The sequence below is a fragment of the Lonchura striata genome, chromosome 7 (genome assembly GCF_046129695.1).
Source record: "Lonchura striata isolate bLonStr1 chromosome 7, bLonStr1.mat, whole genome shotgun sequence".
In the NCBI taxonomy this organism is placed as follows: domain Eukaryota; kingdom Metazoa; phylum Chordata; class Aves; order Passeriformes; family Estrildidae; genus Lonchura; species Lonchura striata.
The window spans coordinates 15,556,614-15,578,406 of NC_134609.1; the positions used below are offsets into that span (position 1 = coordinate 15,556,614).

The 21,793-nt window shown below is 42.1% G+C and overlaps 1 long non-coding RNA gene across 1 annotated transcript in view; it reads left to right on the forward strand.

The window, feature by feature from the left end:
• The window catches only part of LOC116183786 (uncharacterized), a 54,111-nt gene extending 32,604 nt beyond the window's left edge, over positions 1–21,507 (forward strand). Inside the window, exon 2 of the long non-coding RNA XR_004148479.2 lies at positions 21,233–21,507. This is a non-coding gene — a long non-coding RNA (uncharacterized LOC116183786). The remainder of the gene's footprint in view (positions 1–21,232) is intronic.
• The last annotated feature ends 286 nt before the right edge of the window (positions 21,508–21,793 follow it).

Below are 21,793 nucleotides of genomic sequence, written 5' to 3' on the forward strand. Positions count from 1 at the left end.
GATGACCTGATGGGAGCAGTAGTACTCAACATCCCAAAAGTTGTGTGCCACTGGTCATGGGGAAGGGAGAGACAGCAGCCTTTGCCAGGACCAGGAGCTAATCAAGGGTGGGCCACACTGCACGTGGTTCATGGAGTGACCCCTTCCCATGATGAAACACAGATTACCTCCCTGCTGTGCTTGTGATTCACCTCCCCTGATATCCCTGCAAGCAGTCAAAGGGGGAAGGGAAGGAGCAGAAGTTGAGCCCTTCATTTAGCACCCTGAATTCCTCAATGGAAGGACAGGGATAGGGAATTACTAAGTGGAACAGAATGCTATTATTTTTGGCCTTCTCAGAAATTTCCACAAAGAGAACAACTTTCAGCTGAGTAAGCGTCAGGAGCTCAAATAGGAGGCCTGACTCCATTTCAGACTTCTCAAAACGTTCACTTCTCAGGTTATTAAGTTTGGTCTTTGCCCTCTTGAGACCCGTGAAATGAATCAATGTCTCCTGCCAACCACCAAGGGATTTGCCGTCTTCATGCCTCATTGAGACATCAAAAACTAACCAGTGAGGTGAGAGTTCCTCAGTCATGGATTGCACAATGCTCCAAACACTAATGCTCTGTGTACAGAAATAATATCCTGAAGGCAGATCTCTTCACACTGATGTTGTTACATTTGCTAGCCACTATTGCTCTTTAATATCCCAGTTTATACTTAAAGGCCAATGCATGTAAATTCTGTTGTGCCTGCAAAATATCATATGCAGGCAGCTGCATTTTGGCAGCAGCTGTGTGAAAATGCCAAAATCCTTAGCTGGCACAGATAGTGTACAGATTAAATCCTCAAAAAATGCCAAAATCACACATAAGAATGGACTACTGCCAGTGGTGTAACTGTGGGACAGTTTGGTTAAAAATGAAGTCCCAAACTTTCCCTCGGATATTCTCATTTTTTTTCCTGTGGGAAAAAGTTATTTAGCCCTCATACCATGAGAACTGTGGAGGAAAAATCAAATTAGTGTTAATTTGCCTCTAAAAAATTAATGATGAAGTGGTTCTGTCAACAATTTCTCTTTCTGCAATTTGTGAATCTGAAGTAAGCTGGTACCACTGTTCACATCTAAAACAGCCTACACAGGCTGCACAAAGCCAAGGTTACCTTCCAGCATGCATAACAATGTGCTAAAAGATGTTCTGAACACATCATTAGATCAGAAAATTAGTGATAGAATTGTGATTAAGAGCAGCTGGAAATAGACCAGAGGTTAACTGGGAACTTCCTGCTCCACATTAAGAATTGCAAGTTTAGGAGAATTTGATTTAGTCTTTTTCATGAGCTTAGCAGAGCCAGGCAACCTTTCAGAGAGGGTGATGTACTATGCACAATTAAACCACTGGGTCCTTTCCACTAACTTTAAAAGCCATTGGAAAACACTCCATGTGGAGTCCATGGCAACTCCATATGTCCATGGCAACTCTGCAGTGCTCCCTCATCAGTGTGTGTAGAACAGATATATTTTCCTCAGGAAACTTGTTGGCATGGAACTCTGGCCCAGGATAGCTCCAGGAACTAAATCTAGAAGCCTTTGAGAGTTATTAGCAGCCCATAATTTCAGTCTCATATCTCACACTTATCACTTATTACTTCCTTCAGAACAGAGACTTTATTTTGAACTTGGACTTGCTTCAGAACAGTCCTGCTCCCCCCCGTGTAGCACACATCCTCCAGCACCACTAGAATCTCAGAGCAGACACTCCTGAGCCACCATCCTAATTTACAGCCTCCTACCGCAGCGATCAATGACTCCACATTCAAGTACAAACATTTAAGTATTACAAGTTGCTGTCTTGAGTATCAGTAAGTGAACATTAGCAATGAAGGAAATGACTTCACACTACTTGGTCTCTCATTACTTTCACTCATCACCACAAAGATGCTGAGGAAAACTGGGAAACGGTTAGGCTGCTTTTTGCTTGCACTGTCATGGCAAACTTTTCTGTTAATTTTCAGAAAATCATCTACATTTTTTTCTGGTCATTCCCCCTTCTACACTAAAGTGTCTGATAAACTCAGGTACTGGGTCAGACTTAAATGTATCTGACGGATCCCACAGTGGGATTCACCAACTCATCAGACTGTGTGGCAGTAGTTATCTGGCAGTTTGGGATGGTGCCTAAGTCTATGGCAGACAACAGCAGGAAAAGCTCCCAAGCATAGCCACGTCTGAAAAGTCTCATTCATCTGCCAATGACAAGGAAACAAATAAGCTGTAGATACTGCTGACCCCTTACTGAAAATGTGCAGGGAACTATTACAAAGTGTATGATGGAATCAGGGTTTTGTCCAAGCAAGCCTACAGGTAGGACAGGGTTTTTTTTTTTTTTCATTGAAATATAAACTCCACTTTCTGCAGTATTGAAGAAACATATGTTTTTCTTAAAATTCTCTGTGAAAAAGTGGTTTGTTTGGTTATTTTTTGGTAATTTACTTTTATGAAAACAGAACACTGCCAATTCTCATTCCATCTCTGCTGCATCTCATGCAGAAGACAAGGGTGTATGGAATAGGGCTTACATCCCACATTTTCTATGGCAAGATCATGATGCATTCCTGTGTTACTGCACAAAGGGCTGGCTGACCCTTCATGGGAGCCCCCTCCTGAGGCCATGGCCAAGGGACACAGCCCTCAGAAGCCCAGCATTTGGAAGGCATTTGGAAAAAGGAGATAACATAACTATGGCTCCTGAAAATCTTTGCAACACACACTACACATATGTATTTTCTTTTCTTCTGGAATGTTTCAAGGTTTCGTATAAGCAAAGCTTGAAGCCTATCTCTCTTCTCTACATGTTTGCAGGAACTACAAAAAGCTTTCCATTTCTACTAATGCAACATCTTCAACAATAAAATTCTGATCTTAATACAATCAGTTTTATACACAGGTTTTGACATCCAAATTTGAAATATTTTAGTTTCCTTCCTTACAGAGTACTTTACTCAATATAAATCAACATCTGGAAACAGAAGTACTGCGGGTCCTTAAACCCGAGCATTGGCCTGGAAAGGCGGAGGAGATGTCTTAAGCTGTTTGATGCAGACAAAAAAATGATTGCTGACCTCAGAAAGGTTGTGTGAAATGCCCTTTCCCCCCATGTCCCATTTCTGTTCTGGGGAGTAAAGAGTGGACATAGATTTCAGTCTATTGGATTTGAAACCCATCTTTCCCTTCAGCATTTTTTGTGTGCTTGCTGAGCCTCTCCTCCCCCAGCACGCTGGCTTGAGGCCGACTCCCGACACGCCTGTTCCAGAGCAGGCAGAGCTCCCACTGAACCCGGGCTGGCAGCTCCAGCCTGCAAACACCATCACGTTGTTACAATATGAGGCTTTTTGTGGCTGGATGCCAAAGTCTACTGGCTTACCCCTCACTGTAGTGAGGATAAGAAAAGCTAACATTTCACTCAACCATCAGAAACATGAATTGACCTTGATAAGTGGATGAATGGAATTTTTCAGGTTTGGGGTAATAATAGTCAGTGACTCCATGATCACTGGTGGTATTGGAAGTTTTAAGTAATCAATCTTCATAAAACTCCTAATCTTTGCCTGACAGGCACTATATACAGTGTGTGGAATATTAATATTGCATTCAGTTTTGGACAGCTCAGTAACAGTAGTGAGAACAAATTGGAAGGAATTCAGAGAAGCACAGCAAAATGATGGAGTGGCTAGAGAGACTGATTTATGTGGGGTTATATCAAAAGAATTTTGAGTTCTGTTTTGGCCAAAATCAAAAAGAGAAAGGATGATCTGTGGAGTCATAAGACCATCATTGGGTGTGTGGAGGAGAGATACTGCAGGAGGAAAGTAAATTATTTGGGTTCTCTCACTGTGTCAAGTTAGGATCAGTAGAAAGAATTAAGTAATTGACAGTTAAGGCAGAAAATCAGGGAAGTTATTTCTCTGTTATTTCCCTGAGATCAGCTAGTGAAAATATATCTCACAAAACTAAAAATAAGTAGTGGGTAAAATGTTAAGACTAATGAAAAGAAAATGAGAAATTAAGAGAAATAAGGAGAAATTGACAATGAATAATGTCCCAGAGTCTCTGAATGTCCTCTGGAGGACTCAAGAGATCCTTCACTGTAGGAAGGAAAGGGAATATCAAGAACCAGTAGGGAGGTGATGAAAAGTGATGAGTGATTTGGAAGAGACCCACACGTCATGTCCCAGCCATTGACCCAGAGACAGTGAAGTTTGGCCAGGGCTGGGCTGCAAACTCCTTGGGTGTCCTGACTCCAGGTCAAGCCTGGCTAGCAAACCAGCCTGAACTAATGGTCCGAACTCCAGAGGACAGCAAAAATCTGGGTCTTAAGCATCCATCTCTGACTCATGCCTAGCTTAAGGTGACTATTTTGCATATTTTAAAGGGCAGAGAAATGATCTATCCAAGATGGGGACTTCTGTTCTCTGTCAGTCCCTCCTCCCTCCCCACCAATGACAGGAACTTGCAGTGCAGCTGTCAAAGCCCCCAGCACAGCACACAGAGGAAGGGACATGCACTTCTCTTTGGCAAACTTGCTATCTAGAAACATGTGTGCAGAGGATCACCCACCAAGGGTCTGTGCTGTATCTCAGGAGGGAGGGCTTTCTTCCACAGGACAGCGAGTTCCTCTGGAAGGGGATGAGTAGAAATCATGTACAAACAAGAGATCAAACAGGCCTCTTGCAAACTGGCCAGAAGGCAAAGGTTTAGTAACCCCACTTCTGGAGGAGGACTGGGATATCAATGACCTCTACACAGCCACCCTTTGTGAGGAAAATGCACATCTTCAGGCAGCTGTCTGAGCCAGAAATTCTCTATCCCAGGTGTGAGCTTCTTCTCACTGCTGTCTGATTACAGATCTCCTAGCAGGGAGAGAGGGATACACAGTGGAGCTGTGATGTGAGCTGGTGTCCTGTCTGTTTAGTGTCCTTATTTCCTTCTAGATTTAGGAAATTTTAAACAAATAAAGGTCTCTGAAGAACAAATATTTTGAAAATAAACCTAATATTTCCATTTCATATTCTCAAGTTCTCAAGCATTAATGCTGACTGTGGACTCAGATCTATCATTCTTCATGCGTGATGTTCCACCCATTTTCTGTTTAATGTTACAGAGATTTTTCTCAGCCCTTCACCATCACTGGATTAAGAAATTGTATTTTAACCTCTGAAATATGCAGCCTGAGTCCTTCCAGATTGAGATCTCATGGTGCCAGGGTGATGCTTTACTCTTTGACACAACCATCTCCTTAGCATGATCCTCCTCAGAAAGAGATTATGGCATCTCTTCCTCCCTGGAACAACTACTGTATTTTTTATGAAAACCTGCTTTTGCTTTCATAAAGGGGGCTGGTAGTAACTCAGCTTCCTCCCCTGACCTTCCACACATCAGAGCATGTCGTTCTGGACAGTTACCTCCCAAATTCTCCTTGACATATCCCCAAAAGCAATAGGGCTGTGATGTCCTGCCACTGTAAGCACTGCAGTGATCAGCAAATATTGCTGATGAAAGCAGTCCATGGCCCACACACATTCCTCTTCAGTGACACTCAGGCCAGCAGAGCCAGGCACATACTGTACTGAGGAGACTTAACATGCATCCTGACACAACTGGGCACTTTTCCCACTCCCGGCATCAAAATTTAGTCAAGAAGCAGTTTTAACTCCAAGTAAAAAGAATACTAATGCATGGAAATTTCACCAGAGTAACTCTTCTGTGTGCAATTTACACAACTTCTGAAGTCATACTGATGAAAAGTCTGGTGAGTCCTCACTGGATATGGTTGATTTACATAATTTACATCAATATGTAGAAAAAAACCCTGTATTTAAATGACAGCCATCTTACCCTGGTTGGTGACATGGTCCTTTTCACTTTCTCTCTAGCACATGGAGTTGAACCTGAGGACATAATGTTGGGATTAATTAGAACAGAGGTCCTCCTCATGAATTTCCATGCTTTGGGGACCACTTGTAAGTAATATTAAAAAAGACTATTTAGAGTAGTCCCTTGACTAGACTGCAACACAATGGCCAACACAATTTTGTTTTGGCCATCAGATTTTCTTTGCACCCCCAGGATAAAGAATAAAAAGAAAGAGAGCTTGGCATGCAATCTCTTCCTATTAGAATTAAAGCAAATACTTTGAGAAAACTGATCTGGATACAGACAGTAATTTAATTAATCGAATGTTACAGAAGAGATGTTTATAACATCTTCCTCTCCTTCTTCACTTGTATTACCAGTCTAGTGCTTTTTGAATGTTGGTCCCAGGGACTCCTTCTGGAGGCAGCAGCTGTAGACTCTGCAGCAAAGTTTCCCACCACCTCACAGCAGAGCAGCCCCTGCACTCACACGCGTGGAGCCAAGTAATGCTGATTTCCAGATGCAGTTGAAGCAGGATCAAAGCTTAGGTGATCAAAATGCAATAGGAGTTTGCCTGTGACACCATCTGTGTTGGCTGAAACATAAAACTTATCACCAGCCATATATCACTCGTTATCTTGATCCAGCAGTGTACCAAAGGGACATTCCTGCTGGATGAGCAGTCCCAGTGATTTTAGCAGGACTGCTTACACATGTATATAAAGAGGTCTGCCTAGGTATTTCTCTGAAGCAAACCTAAGGCCTTTAGTTCTTATTTTGACATGGTGATAGTGTTTAAATGAATCAATGCTAACTCTCACTAACTAGCAGACTAAAACTCAATTTAAACATTTCTTTAATTACGATTGAGATTATGAGTGAGACTAATTTTTGCTCAAAGATTTAAGGTTTGACTTTTAGCTCCACCTCCATGCATGATACACACAAAACCCCACAGGGTTGCTCCAGTTTCCGAAAGAAACCAGCTGGCAGGCTGGCACTCACTGCTCCTGGGGTGTCACACACTTACCTGGGACCAGTGGCTGCTGACTTTAATGCCACAAGTGTGACCAGTTTGCTCTGTGGCAATGACACTTCTGCAGAAAGGATTACCTGTGTCAGGAATCCCATTTTGTGCACTATGCTGACCAGTTTGTTAGTTGGTATATCTTGAGCAAAACAGTCTTGGTCTTCATTTTTCTTCAAATGTAAGCTAATTATGTAGAGGCAATATCTACCAGAACCTTCTATGTTTTCCTTTGAGACAGATCAGAAGCATTGCCTTGCAGGACAAATGGTCCTGACCTTGGGGAAAGTCTGGTCAAGCTCAGAACCATTTCACTCCTTAATCTTTTTATTAGTTGCCTTAATCACTAGAAGTCACCAGCATAACTATGCTGCAGTTCCACCCCAGCTTCACCTGATCACCACAGACAGAGGTTGAGGCAGTGTGGACCTCTAAATCCACTGAACTGTGTAACATGTCACTTTTGGCCTCCCATATTAAAACCTTTTAAACTCTTCAGCAAGCTTTAAAACAATCACATTTCCTCAGGGCTGCCAGAAGCAAACGTAAATACAGGAGTTCAAAAGAAAAATACAGTTTTCACAGCTGCATCTTAGTTAAATTAAAAAGGAAAAAAAAAAAAAAGACTAAAAAGAAGAAAGACAAACTGACCTAAAAGCTTTTGAAAATGCACACCAGGGCAGACAAAAGTAATTTTTCTAAAGCTGTTCTGGATGTTTTGGGAACTCTATAATTTCCAGATTTGAAAAACTTTTTTTTTCTAAGAAACCATCATTTTCAAGTAATATAGGACTTAAAAATATCTTGGTTAGAACTGTTATCAGGGCTTCAAGAGGAAATAAAATATACCACAGTTAGGAAAACATGTCATTTTGGCTATAGTGTATAACTAATTGATTTTTGAGCATTGCCTAATTGTCTGACACTGGTTAACCAAACAACAATGCATTTTTTCACAGGCTCCAATATTAGCTGAAACCATTCTGTGACCTCCCCCTGTTGAGAGACACATTGTATTTTTGATCATAAATCTAACAGGATAAGGACTGGAAAAGGGATTCCTGCTTCGTTTTTGCATTTTAACTGAAGTTAAAAAATTCTAACTGTTGCCATTTATATAGGGAGTAATATATTTTAGTGAGGCCTGTGGCTGAGAGAAATGTGGATACCAAAATTGTGCTGCTGAGCTTTGTGTTTATTTTGACACAGCAATGGATTTGATTTGTGAGTAGAGTCATTCTTAAATCATGGTTAAATTAATCTTTGATGGCTGCACTGAACTGCCTCCTGAAATTAATCTGAGGAGCTAAAATACACTATTAGAAAAACTTTAAGTGAAACAAGTTTTTTGATATGAAAATCTTTAAGTGCTCAGAATAGTCTCTCTGCTTTCTCCACATCATGGATGCTGAGCAATGTATGTCATCTCAGGCAAACCAATTTCCACTGAAAAATACGTGCTTGAGATGACAAAAACTGAACAAATTAATATATTAAGTACATTTTAAGAAAGAAAAACTTGAGAAAGAGTAACATTTTGCAGTAACATAGTTTAAAATACAGATATTTACTTTTTAAAATAGTTACTGGTCCCTAACCAATAAAATTGGTTAATATTTTTTTTTATCAATTATTATCAACTATTATAAAAGAAAAATTCAGGGAAAAAAAAAGAAAGAAAATAAAGGGAAAAAAAAAGAAAGAAAATAAATTATTTTACATCTTATAGTAGCAAAGCTAAAAATAATCATAAGCTCTTCAGTGAGATTTGAAAACATATTGTTTTTCTTCGGCCAGCCAGCTAAGAAACTGATATTCTTAGTTTCATAAGGGGGATGCTGAAAGGATTTAAAGCACCATTTGGTTTTGAGTGAGTGCCAAGGAACAAACCTGTTGAATTTTGGATCAGTTTTACAGTCTGCTGTGCAGTTTGTGTTGACATTCCACTGAGAAGGAGAGATGGGCAAGTTACCATTTGTGACTAGACTATGAAGGGAATTTTGGTCTAATTTTAGAGAGTAATTCCTAATCAAATAAACACTCAAAATGCATTTTTCAATATAAATTTGAAATATTTTCTTTGATTCTCTTGGAGCTGTGCATTTTCAGCCAGCAGCTATTTACCTGGGCACCAGAATAGTGCTACAGTTATAGAGGCTGCTTTGGTGAAAGATTTCTCATTTGTTGAAATGTTATTTTTATTGCCCTGTGCACAAGTCTGGGAGCAAAAATAGTGTTTGCACATTCAGTGGCTCTCTCACTGTGCTTAATTCCATGGAATTGTTTTGGTTTGCTGATAAGGGGAACTGGAGAACTGAAGGGAGTAATTGATGAGCTCCAGTGGAAATGTGGAAATTCCCATCTCACTAGCTGTTAGGTAAATAAAAACCCATCCTAGTGGTGGGAAAAGACAAAAAAAGCAAAAAAAAAAAAAAAAAAAAAGAAGGAAAAGGCAGACAGCAATATGTTGACCACAGGCTGAGTCTGTCCAGGATAGTAACTCAACAACTGCATACATCTGATCAAGTGAATTCTCTAAAGGGAAGAGTCCAAAACACTGAGGTAAAATGAAATTCAAGAATGCCAGTATTTTATATTTGATTGCTTTGCCATGTGTTCTTCTACTTTGTTCTTTGTGTGTGAATCCTCAGTATTTATGATGAAACTGGACTGTGAAGATGGAGGGTGCGTTCTTGAAATGCTTTGTGGGAAACTGGCGCCCTGTTATGTTATTGAAAACTACCTGGCCACATCCCAGGTTCTGACTTGGAAATGTGCCTTAAGGAGTCTTCCTGGCTTTTCCTCAATTATTTCCCTCAGTGATAATGAAGAAGAAAAAGGAAGAGCGATGTGCTGAACGTAAGGTGCATTCACCCCATCAGCACTGGCTGCAGCACACCCAGCACGAATTTCGGCTGAGAGCGATGTAATGGTCTGATCCAACTGGGAAAAGAGCATAAAACTCCACTGCAAACACTTGTATAAACAGGACTCTTTTTTTGATGAAATTTAAACCATATTTTGGCTTGTTGCTAGAAAAACAAATCTGAAGAGATAGTTATATATTGAATCACCCTAGAATTTTCAGAGCCAAGAAATCAGCTGCTGGCTTGAAGAGTTGGATGGCAATATGAAACATGCTGACCCAGGCCAGTTTCTTGGTGTTCTATGGCTCAGCAGCACATTCATATTGTTAGTTTGCTCTCCACCACAACCACTGAGGAATTCTTGGGACCAGCAGGTATAAAACTGCTACTCTTTCCTCAGAAGTTTTTATCAAACAAAAGTAGAATTCCCAGGAACTGTTAACAGCACATGCCAAGTGACACACAGGCAAGCATTCCAATAGTGGCAGGAGACTGATGGCATAGGCGCAGCAGATAAGCATGACCCTGTAGTGCACACATTTTATAGAAACCAGGAGCATAGCTGGTGGTGTCAGCTGTGCACTTTTCTCCAAGGATGTCAATTTTGCTTCCAAGTCACTGGTGGGCAAAAACTAATTCTGAGTACAATGCTAGGGATGTAACTTTAACATTAACCCAAACCCTAACCCTAACACTAATCCTAATCCTAACCCTAACCCTAAACCTAAAACTAACCCTAACCCTAACCCCTAAACTCTAAATCTAACCCTAACCCTAAGGCTTGTGCTTGAGGGTCACACAGGACCGGACTGGGGCTTCCTCTGTCACTGAGCACCTGTTTGTGAGAACGCTGAGCAGGTGTGTTCCTTGTGCTTGAGGGTCACGAGGTTTGGGGCAGGGCTTCCTCCATCTCTGGGCAGCAGGCTGATTAAAAGAGGCCTCAGGGAGCGTGGTGACCTGGAGTGTGGCATGGCATGGCTCTGAGGGCGTGGCACAGCAGTTTGTGAGGCAGGGCAAGCAGGCAGGGTTGTAGGGTTTCTTGCTAGTTAGGTTTACTCTGTGTTGTTTGCAGTGTTTCTGTTGGTTGGTAGGGTTTAGCATTTCTGGTATTTATGGTTTGTATGCAGTCAAAAACTGTAGTCAGTATGAGTGTATGTAACCAGATGGAACTCCCCAAAAAGGATGTGTCTGTCCTGATCCATTCCTGTGTGGACTGTTTGAGCTTATCAGTGGTTTCAGGGGGCGTTGTGGACAAAACCTGCCTGAGCTGTGAACAGGTGAATGATCTCCTTTCACTGGTGCCTGAGCTTAGAGAAGATGTTGAAGGACTAAGGAGTATCAGGGAAAGGGAAAGGGAACTAGATTGCTGGAGCTCAGCCCTTCCATCCTTTGAAGGAGACCCACCAAGAGTCAGAGGACTTCCGTGCCTCTCACTCCCAGGCAATAGAAGGACACCTGGTAGATGAAGAGGAATGGAAGTGGGTACCTCAGGATGACTGTCCTCTTGGGTTGCTGGGTTGTATCAGGGAGAGGAGGCAGTCAGAGAACTGCTGAGCTGCTTGGATGTTCATAAATCTATGGGACCAGATGGGATCCATTCCAGGGTGATGGGAGAGCTGGCAGATGATGCGAAGAGGCTCTCCATCATTAACCAGCAGTCCTGGCTCACTGGTGATGTTCCAGATGATTGGAAGCTGGCCAATGTGACACCCATTCATAAAAAGGGTGGGAAGGAGGATCCTGGCAATTATAGGCTGGTTAGCCTGACCTCAGTACCTGGTAAGGTAATGGAACAGTTTGTATTGAGTGTCATCACACGGCACTCACAGGATGGCCAGGGTATCAGATCCTGCCAGCAGGGGTTTAGAAGGGGTAGGTCATGTTTGACCAACCTTGATCTCCTTTCATGACCAGGTGACCCTCCAGGTGGATGCAGGAAAGGCTGTGGATGTTGTGTACCTGGTCTTCAGCAAGGCCTTTGACACTGTCTCCCACAGCACACTCCTGGAAAAGCTGCAGCCCACAGCTTGGACAGGAGCACTCTGTGCTGGGCTCAGAACTGGCTGGATGGCCAGCCCAGAGAGTGCTGGTGAGCAGTGCTGCATCCAGCTGGGGCCAGCCACCAGTGGTGTCCCTCAGGGGTCTGTGCTGGGACCAGTTCTGTTTAATATCTTTATTGATGACATGGATGAGATTGAGTCTTTCCTTAGCAAGTTTGCAGATGATGCTAAACTGGGAGCATGTGTCGATCTGTTGGAGGGTAGGAGGGCTCTGCAGGTAGACCTGGAATGGTTGAGTGGATGAGCAGAGTCTAACAGGATGAAGTTTAATAAATCCAAGTGCTAGGTCCTGCATTTTGGCCACAATAACCCCCTGCAGCGTTATAGGCTGGGAACGGTGGGGCTGGACAGTGCCCAGGCAAAGAGGGACCTGGAGGTAGTGGTCAACAGCTGGCTGAACATGAGCCAGCAGTGTATTGAAGGCCAAGGCCATCCTGGCCTGTATCAGGAGCAGTGTGGCCAGCAGGAGCAGGGAGGTCATCCTTCCCCTGTTCTCAGCACTGGTGAGGGCACACCTCGAGTGCTGTGTCCAGTTCTGGGCCCCTCAGTTTGGGGGGATGTTGAGATGCTTGAGTGCATCCAGAGAAAGGCAACGAGGGTGGTGAGGGGCTTGGAGCACAAGTCCTGTGAGGAATGACTGAGAAAGCTGGGGGTGTTTAGCCTGGAGAAAAGGAGACTCAGAGGTGACCTTGTCACTCTGCAACTTCCTGAGAGGTGGCTGGGGTCAGGTGCGGATTGGTCTTTTTTTCCAGGCAGCAGCTGACAGAACCAGAGGACACAGCCTTAAGCTGTGTCAAGGGAAATATAGGTTGGATAGTAGGGAAAAGTATTTTACGGATAGAGTGATAAAGTTCTGGAACGGTCTGACTGGGAAGGTGGTGAAGTCACCATCCCTGGATGTGTTTAAAAAAAGATTGGATATGGCATTTGGTGCCATGGTTTAATTGAGGTTCATGGATTGGACTCAATGATCTTTAAGATCTCTTCCAACCTAGTAATTCTGTCAATTCTGTACATAAGAGGGGGGATCTGATGGAGCAGCTGTCCCTCATTAGAACATGGATCATTTCACCACTTGTTTCTATGGTCATCTCCTACCAGGAGCTGAAGCTAAGGCAGCCCTGAGGAAGCTTTCCTTATTTAAGAAGTTAGGGAATGCAAAAGACACCTTTGTCCAGAGCCGTGAAGCTTGTGTACAGTAAATTAACATCTCTTTAAATAAATGTACTGTGCCTCTTAAACACCCTTAAACAAAAGGAAGTATGTAAGATATGTCACATTATCCAAACCTTATCCACACCGCTATGATGAGGTGTGACTGCCTTGTTCTGCAAAGAACAAGGTCTCAGAGGAGTTTTTGTATTGCTATATTTTCGTATTTCAGTAGCACCTAAAGACCCTGAATAAGGTCCATAGCTGGGAAAACTTAACATCTTAGGGAAGATAAAGGGAAACTGGGAAATGGACAAATAAGTGGTTTGCCACAGATTATAGAGCCCATAACAGTAAAGGCAGAAAGAGAATAGAGACCTCGGGAGTTCCACCCCATGTTCTGGTAACTAATTGCAATTAGCAGAATGCTAACACCTGAAGCCTGCTGCTCCCTGCTGTTGTCACTGCCCTTCCCTCACTGCAGTCAGATGTTTACTTTCACAACAGCTGATTGTGAGCCAAGCTCAAAAACTCCATGGCAACAAGAAGTGTTCAGTGATCAGTGAGGCAATCAAATGTCCTTTGTAATGGTGTTTTTGGTGCCTGGGATTCTGGATGTTCATCTGCATTTTGTGCAGGCTGCTTCTGCTGAGATCCAAAACTTTTAGCCAAGTCAGGTCCTTCCGAGGATACAGCTGGCATGGCAGATGAAGTTACTGGCCCACCTGTTCCTTCTTTCCACTGAGGAAATACTACAGGGAGTTGTTTTCATTGCTGTTGAGATACCATAACAGATTTTGCAAGTGTTTCCATTGTGTTCCATTGCAAAGACAAATGTGTGCACGAGGTGATTTTGTGCTGTAAAAGATTAGGAAGATGTGGGATTGTGAAGGCTTGGGCTGTAAGTCTGCTAACTGCTGGAAAGTCATCCTGGAATGAGAAGAGGACCATCTCCTCAGCTGATCCTTCCCATGCTGCCTAGCTGTAAATCCTCTCTAGTCCTGCAAAGCACCTGACATGATGGAAAGAGGATGATGTTTACAGATGTCCTTGAAATACGATCCAGTACAGATTGTCCAGCGGAGGCCAGTGCTTGCAGCAGTGCTGTCCCTTTTGCACAATTCTCCTTCAGCATTTATCCACAGATGGAGCAGTTGCCAAAAGGGGATTTCCACCACTGGCTTCCCAATCTCCTATTTCTGGTCAATCCAGTTATTTATTCCCCTGCTGTGAATATCTGTGGTTGGAGTAGGAATTAGGAAAGCGATTTTTAGTGGGTGATGGCCAAAATCATTGAGAAGAAACCAACAATGCTGGCAGGGCTGACGTTTTAGTAACCTGAACTGACCACAAAGGGGAGAATGAAGAATCCCAGGGCAGGGTATTTCTGAAACTTTTGCAGGTCCCATCATGTTGGACATTGTATGCCTCTTCTGGGCAAGCTCGTGAAACAGGTCTGTGGCCTGGAACTGCACTGGGGAATATCAGCCAAGCCAGGCAACACAGAGGCCAGTGTAGCTTCTCTTCCCCACCAGCTCTCTGACTCTCAAAAAGTGGTTGAGGCCTGCATAGTTCTTATGGGGAAGATCACAGCCAGGACCAGTCCTTTGCTGGAGACCTGTACAGCAGCACAGCCCATGCCATCTCATAGGAAGAGAAACAAAACAACAACTGTAGGTGAAAGGATTTATCTCTTGCCTCCTGTTTACTGATTCTGATTTGTAAAATTAAGTTACCTGCATGTGGGGTTCAGCCCAGAATCTGCAGCTGTAAACATTCACACAGATAATGCCAGCAGCAGCAGATCTTATGCTCTTGCACGGGACCTGTTGGGACTGCCATAGAGCCTTTTGGGCTATTCAGACAGTATTCATTCAGATAGTAGAAAATCTAGTTGATTATCATTAGGACATAAAGCTAAGATGGTCCAGACTCTTAGGATGTCTGTGCTCTACCTCTAGGAGTTCCTTCAACCCATCTGTGCATCAGATCCTCTGGCAGTGCTGGGGTCAAACCTGGAGCTGCAGCTCCAGCTGTCTTCAGAGGCTGCTCAATAAATGTTACAGTGCATGCACTCATGCTGGAGTGCAGGTAGCTGCTTCATTGTAGAAGGCAATCAAGTTGGTCAGACACAATTTACCTTTAGTGCATTCATACTGACTGTTCCTCATCTTCTTGTCATCCATATGGATGGAGATCTTCTACAGAATGAGGCACTCCATCATCTTTTCAGAGACTGACCTGAAGCTGACTGGCTCATAGCTCCCTATGTCCTCCTTCCTGCCCTTTTTGAAAACCAGGGTGACATTGGCTTTGTTTTTCCCATACTGAGCTGCAGTTCACAAGCTGAACCTGGAGCAAAATGCATGAAGGATTGGGTGGATCATGGCACCATGAACTCAGGATAAGAGGTCTGTCCATTGCCTTCTCTGCAGCACTTAGAGCAAGAGATCACCAGGGCTCAGCAATGAAAGGATTGTCTCCTTTCATGAGTTTCCTTCCCTTGAGTGCTCCTGTGGGATACTTCTGGCTATATACCAAAGTTTTTAAGCCTCCACAAGTCTGGCAAATGTTCTTGTCTCCTATACCTTGAGTTGATAGGGTCTAAAAATGATGACTTCCTAGGCATGCTGCTGAATAAAAACAACTTTCAGCAAAGAGGTTTTGGAGTAATTGGGCTGTGAATGGTCAAAAGGTTACCAGTCATGGCTTCCTGGTTGAGTTCTTCTTTGGTTTCTTTTTTAAATAAAAACAGGTTTTGAACTTTTAGGAATATTTTTCCATGTGTGAGGCACCTAAAAATTCTTTTCATTGTTCTGTCTATTATTTAAATAAAAGTAAAATTATCAGTCAATCAAAATTGCTTGCCCAGCCCTGAGGTTTGATTCTGAAGGATTCAACTCTCCATGTGGTCTCTTAAACCACAGCAAGTTACCAGAGTTAGAGCTGACTGCTCACAGTACCACAGCAATCAGTCCCCACTGCATCTAACCATGGTTTTTTTGTAACACACCATGACATGAGCACATTCCTTCCTTACAAAATAATTTACTTCTCTATATCTCCAGTGAGGTTTCATCTTCCCAGCCTGACCCAGCCTGACAAATGCACTGAATCTATTTAAAACAGCAGGTCCAGGGTAGCTACACAAAGCACTGCAATTAAGTGGGAGCAGCTTGATTAAAATGTTGTCCTTAATTATGTGTGATGACAGAGAAAAACCTTTTTTATAGATTCTCTTTGTGACAGGGCCTAGGCTGCCTTGCCAAAGCCCTAATGCTAGACAGCAGGAAACTTGGCCCAGGACCAAAAACTCAGCAGACACTTCCCTTAGACAGCACTTGGTGCAGAAAGCAAGCTGTCCTTCCCCATGTATATTTTAGGCAGACAGGCTGAAAGTCAACACAAGCTTTAATAAATCTAGGGACTGGTACAGAAACTCATGTTATCTTCAGACGAGCCTAACCCCCAGGTCAGCAGGAGTCTAGAGTATGGGGTCAGAGTGGGACTAATGCCTGTAAGTATAGACCCCATTAAAATTACAACATTGTTTACATCAATCTGCTTCATTCATGAAATGATGATGCTGCCAAACTTTCCTGGGTTTTTTTATGAGAAATGGGCAAGGCAAATTGGGCAGTAGTCCAAAGGCCCCTGAAGCACAAGTTAAGTTTTGATAGATTAGAAACAAGATGAATCTCCATGGGATGGTATTAAAGCATCTTTTATTATGTGCAAAGCAGCCTTTTAACTTCCCAGGAGACAGCCCTATCTCTCCATGCTAGTCCAAGCAAAAAGCTTTCAGCATTAATAACACCTGGAGAACCCCACTGGTCTGACAGCTCAAGGGGAATAGCTTGGCAAAGGCTGTATGACCTCCTAAAATAGCCCATTTTGGTCAAATTTCGCTGTGCTCCGGATAAAACTCCTTCCAAAAGCAGTAGAAGTTTTGAACACAAGATGCTTCACAGCTTTAGGGCCTTGATTTTTTGATGTATTTCCTGATACCTTTATCCACACATCAATTGAGATGTCTGACAGACCAAGATCTCTCATTTTTTTCCCAAAAAGTTAATAGCATTTAGTTGCTGTAAGGTAGACAATCTCAATAGCATGGTGTTTGCTAGACTTGCTGAGATGAATGTGATATGGACAAGCAATTTTAGTGTATAACCTTTATCCCAAAAGTATTGTCCAGAAATATCTGCATGTAAATTCCCAAAACTATTTTTGGTCATCCTGGAATGTTTAATTATTTTGCAAACATGGATATAAGAAAAGTATTTTTCAACTTTTTTTTCAAGTGAAAAAGTGTTGCTCTATTGATTTTTTTTAGGTTTTACAAATTTAAAATAAATGTATGTGCGTCTTTCACCAAAAGTTGTTCCACCATAAATACTTCTTGTTCTGATGAAAACACAGCAAATTTCCATCTAGTTCTAGTATGCATTTCCAATTACTTGTCACAAAAAGCATCCCCTCTACACAGACTTTGGAGAACGGCAATGAACATAACAAAGAATGTAGAGGACAAATATCTGAGAAGAGATTGCTAAATGCCAAGCAGGATAGAAGTAGAATATACATGATAAACTGTATAAATGATAAAAGTGTCAGGGAACAGAGACAGGGAAATATAGCTCTCCTTGACCTATAATAGAAAAATCCTCAGCCAAAGAAATGACAATTCAGTGAAACAAATTCAAAGCCAGCAAAAGGAAATATTACTCAATTTAATTGCATTTTTCATAGTGCAATTTGCTGCCAGACAATGTCACTGAGGGAGAGAACTCAGAAAAAGAATGGACATTTATAGAGATAACACTAATACTTAAATCCATCATAACTATTGATAACATATTTTTTGAAAGGAACATCCAGCCTGAAAGAAAGAAGGCTAAAGAACTCTAACTGCTAAGGAAAAGAAGTAGGAGAAGTAGGAGAAGTAGGAGAAGTAGGTCCTGGCTGTTGCTGGGGACACAAAGTTTGGGTACAATAGGTCTGCTTCAGTCAGGGAGCTGCAATACCCTTGCATGGATAAAGAGGACAACGGCCAAAAAGCAGCAACAAAACATTGCACTTCTCTATGAACATGGAATTTCTATGTATGGGTATTGCTATTACTGTAAAATTTGAAAATCTCCTTTCATTCTGAGCCAGAATGAAAAAAACTCACTGAATATTTTATTCCAAACACTCAGAAAAAAATGTCCTTTTTGGGAAAAAAAAGATCTCATATATATTTATTCTTCTGTTACTTTTATTAGTTTTACATCATTTTTTGAGACATAGCCATTCCAGTCTTCACTGGGAATCATGTTAAAATATTTTAAACAATAGCTGCTCATCCAATTTATGAGTTCTTCTTTGTTCTGAATGCTAGGATACACTAACACTGGTAGGAGACATAATCCAGAAAAGACAGGATGTTTCTGTCATTGTGAAGTAGCAGCTGCCCCTATTTATTACAGAAAAAAAATAAATAATGGTTATTACAGCAGGTATTATAACATAACTATCATATCCTGTGCTGTCTCTTATGTCCTATATCAACTCACTTGATAAACACATTGTGTGCCTGTGGCCACTTTCCCCTTTGCTACACACATCCTTCTTTTTCATCCCAAAATATAACTGCCACAACTCATCTACAATAGGTTATGGCATGCTAGTTGGAAGACTGAATGACACAGAAATGTAAACAAATAACTAAAACCAGAGAAAAGTAAATAAACATTTTTTTTAATGTTAAAAAAGTTATAAATATTGATGAGAACTATCATTATCACTACAGATTACTGTGGAAAAAATATTTACTCAATCACTTCAGCAAAAATGTCCTGAGCAGCTCTAGTCAATATATGTTTGGGCAATCAATCCAGCTAATTGTAGCATATATTTACAAAGGCTAATAACTCTGAAGAACCCAGAAGACTACTGGAAGAAATTTAGAACCAATTTGGCTTTTAGCCTCGCTCTAAGATTTCTCTTTGTATTGAAGAGTGCCTTGTCTTCCCTAACCAGGAAATCCCTGGTTCATCTGCTTTGCAGACACGAGAGGGAATGCAGGTTTTAATCTATCAGGAATGAGACTTGTATAAGACCAGCCCTCATGCACCAGTCAGGAGACTTCTACCCCTGCCCCCACCAGTATTGCCTGAACTGCTCCAGTCTAATGCATTGCAGGTTAGAGGAGCTCCAGCCCACAGTGTTTGTAATTCAGCTTGTACTTGGCAGGGATCTTGCATATTTTCCCTATATAGATTGGGTCCTTGCCTGTCTCCAGTTTAAAACTTTGCTAAACCAATTTCTCAGGAAATCTATTTCTCTCTGTGCCCTGGGATTACACGAAGAGCAGGCTCTCACAACACTTCCTGGTGTTTCAGCTTCACCTCAGATCTTCTCTGGAGCCCAGCTCTTGGGACTGATCTCTGGCCAGCTGCTGGAGGAGCTGTGCAGTGTTAGCTGCCAGCTGGGATCCTTTGACACTGCTGTTCCAGATGTGGCCTGCACATCGCAGGGCAGAGAAGGGCGTGCCCTGCATCCGTGCCTGTCCCTGGCAGTGCCCAGGTGGGGCTGTGGCTGGGACTCCCTCCAGCTCCCCTTGGTCAGTGTTTTCGTGTTTCCAGCATGGACACAGAGGGGAAAGTTTCTGGGAGCAGCTCAGGGAATCTCTTCTCCATGCTGAATAATTTGTTGTCATGAACTAGGAATTTCCTAAGTTATCAGCCTTCGCATTTCTTTCTCCATGAACTTGCAACATGTTTAATAGATATTGTATCTTCTTCTTCCTCATCTTAAATTCCAATGGTTGATCAATTGTTTCCTTCCAATGAATGCTAGAAATTGAACTGGGTATTTAATGTCCATTCTCCTCACTTTGTTAATTGCAAATTTCCTGTTTATTCCTAGTTTGTGTCTTGCTTTTCAGTTCTCCATGATCTTTGGACAACACTTCACCTCTTGAAACAATTTGGGTTATTGCAAACTGGTCACCAATTGCAATTAGGAACAGGGAAGTGCTTCCAAACTTTTCTACCTAAGGCTCTCTCTGCAAATATGATCCCACTGACATTCCTACTTCCATGCTCACAACAGATAAATTAGGATCTGAAGAGAAAAGGGAATGAGAAAAGGGGGTTACAAGAGAAAATCCATCAAGTCACAGACATTCAGAGAATAGAGGCTCAGGATCTTGCAGACTCACCCTCTGAGAAACAAGAAAATCTCTAGTCATTCCTACTATACCTTGTATTTGGCTGGAGCATACCATTCAGGAAATCATTCCATTTGCATTTGAGGATATGAAGAGAAGGAGAATTCCCTGCTTCTTTACCATTTTTTATAGTGCTTTACCATTGTCTCCATCAAAACTCAGCAGGTGAGGAACAGAGGGATCTGAGTGCTCATTTTGGAACATACAAGATCCTGTGAGCTGTCATGTCGTGTGTTTTCAGCTGTGACTGTGTGAGTTCAGCCCCCAGAGTGTGGCTCCAAGTTACTCATTCTCAGCCCTCTGGCTTGGATGTTAACTCTCTGCCATCAATCATGTTCAGAGATATTTGGGCTTTTTGTTTTCCATTAGATCAGACAAGTGTCACTGACTACACTCTGGCAGACAAAGCTCTCCAGAAAAGAGCTTTGAAAAGCTTCGCAGTGTGCTATCCAAATTATCCTAATTACCTAATTATCCTTATCACAGCAACTAATTAGACTGGCTATAAAGTTAAACCTATAAACAGACCACAGGCTATAAAAGCCTGCAGGCAAGAGAGCTGTTGAAAAGGGACTCAGGAGAACAAGTGGGTGTAGGAATGCTTTTATTTAAAGGTTTGGTCAAGGACAAGTGCCTGCAGAAAATAACCAGTACTCAGCCTGCTAAGAGCACTGACAGGCTACAAAATCTGTATGAGTGTCAGCAAGGCCACCGCTTAAAATTGCCCAATTTTAACAGCTTGCAGAAAAATAGAAATGTATTTTCCCCCAAAACAGTCTCTTCAAAGCAGGCACAAAATGAATCACAACCCCTTCCTGAGAGTCTCCTTTTCCAAAAGGCAAAAGAAAAAGCTGACTGAGCACTGTAATAAAGGAACATGTTCCTCAAGTCTCTTTGACAGAGCAAGGATGCAAATAAATTATCAGTGGCCTGGGTTCCATTGTGCATCACACCTTTCTTGAAGGTCATTCCAACTTCCCTGTACTAATGCAAAGCCTTTTTTTTTTTTTCAAGGTGTGAAGAGTGTCCAAAAGGGTTTCCTGTCTTCCAAGATGAAAATTTTTGCAGCAAGGTGAAAGTCAGTGGCATCATTTATTGCTCATTCCTGGCTCTCAGCAACACCCAGTTTGGCTGTCGGGGAAGCCACATGTAAACACTTTGTCAAAGTGCACTGTCTGTCCCTTTTAGCAGTCACTTGGGAAGGGAAAGGGAGTCTGACACTGTGTCTGCTGCTCTCCCTTGTTTGGAAGAATTAGTTCTTTGTAAATAAAAGCCTATGCTTTTTCCTGCTGAGGTATTTCCCTATTGTCTGCTATTTGATTTCCTGTAAATGGATTTCCACTGCTGTTGGAACGTTTAAATAGAAACCAGAAATAGCTCTGAGCAGAGCTGCATACACACAGTTTAATGGCAGACCAACAAATCATCTTTTTTTCATGAAGATACCAGACTTTATTTCTCTCAAAGACCTTTGCCGAGTTGTTATAGTATATATACTCTTTTACATTTCCTACCAGAGAAAAATCTGAGCATGTAACCAGAACCATGCAGAAGCAGCAGGCAGCATCACAGGCA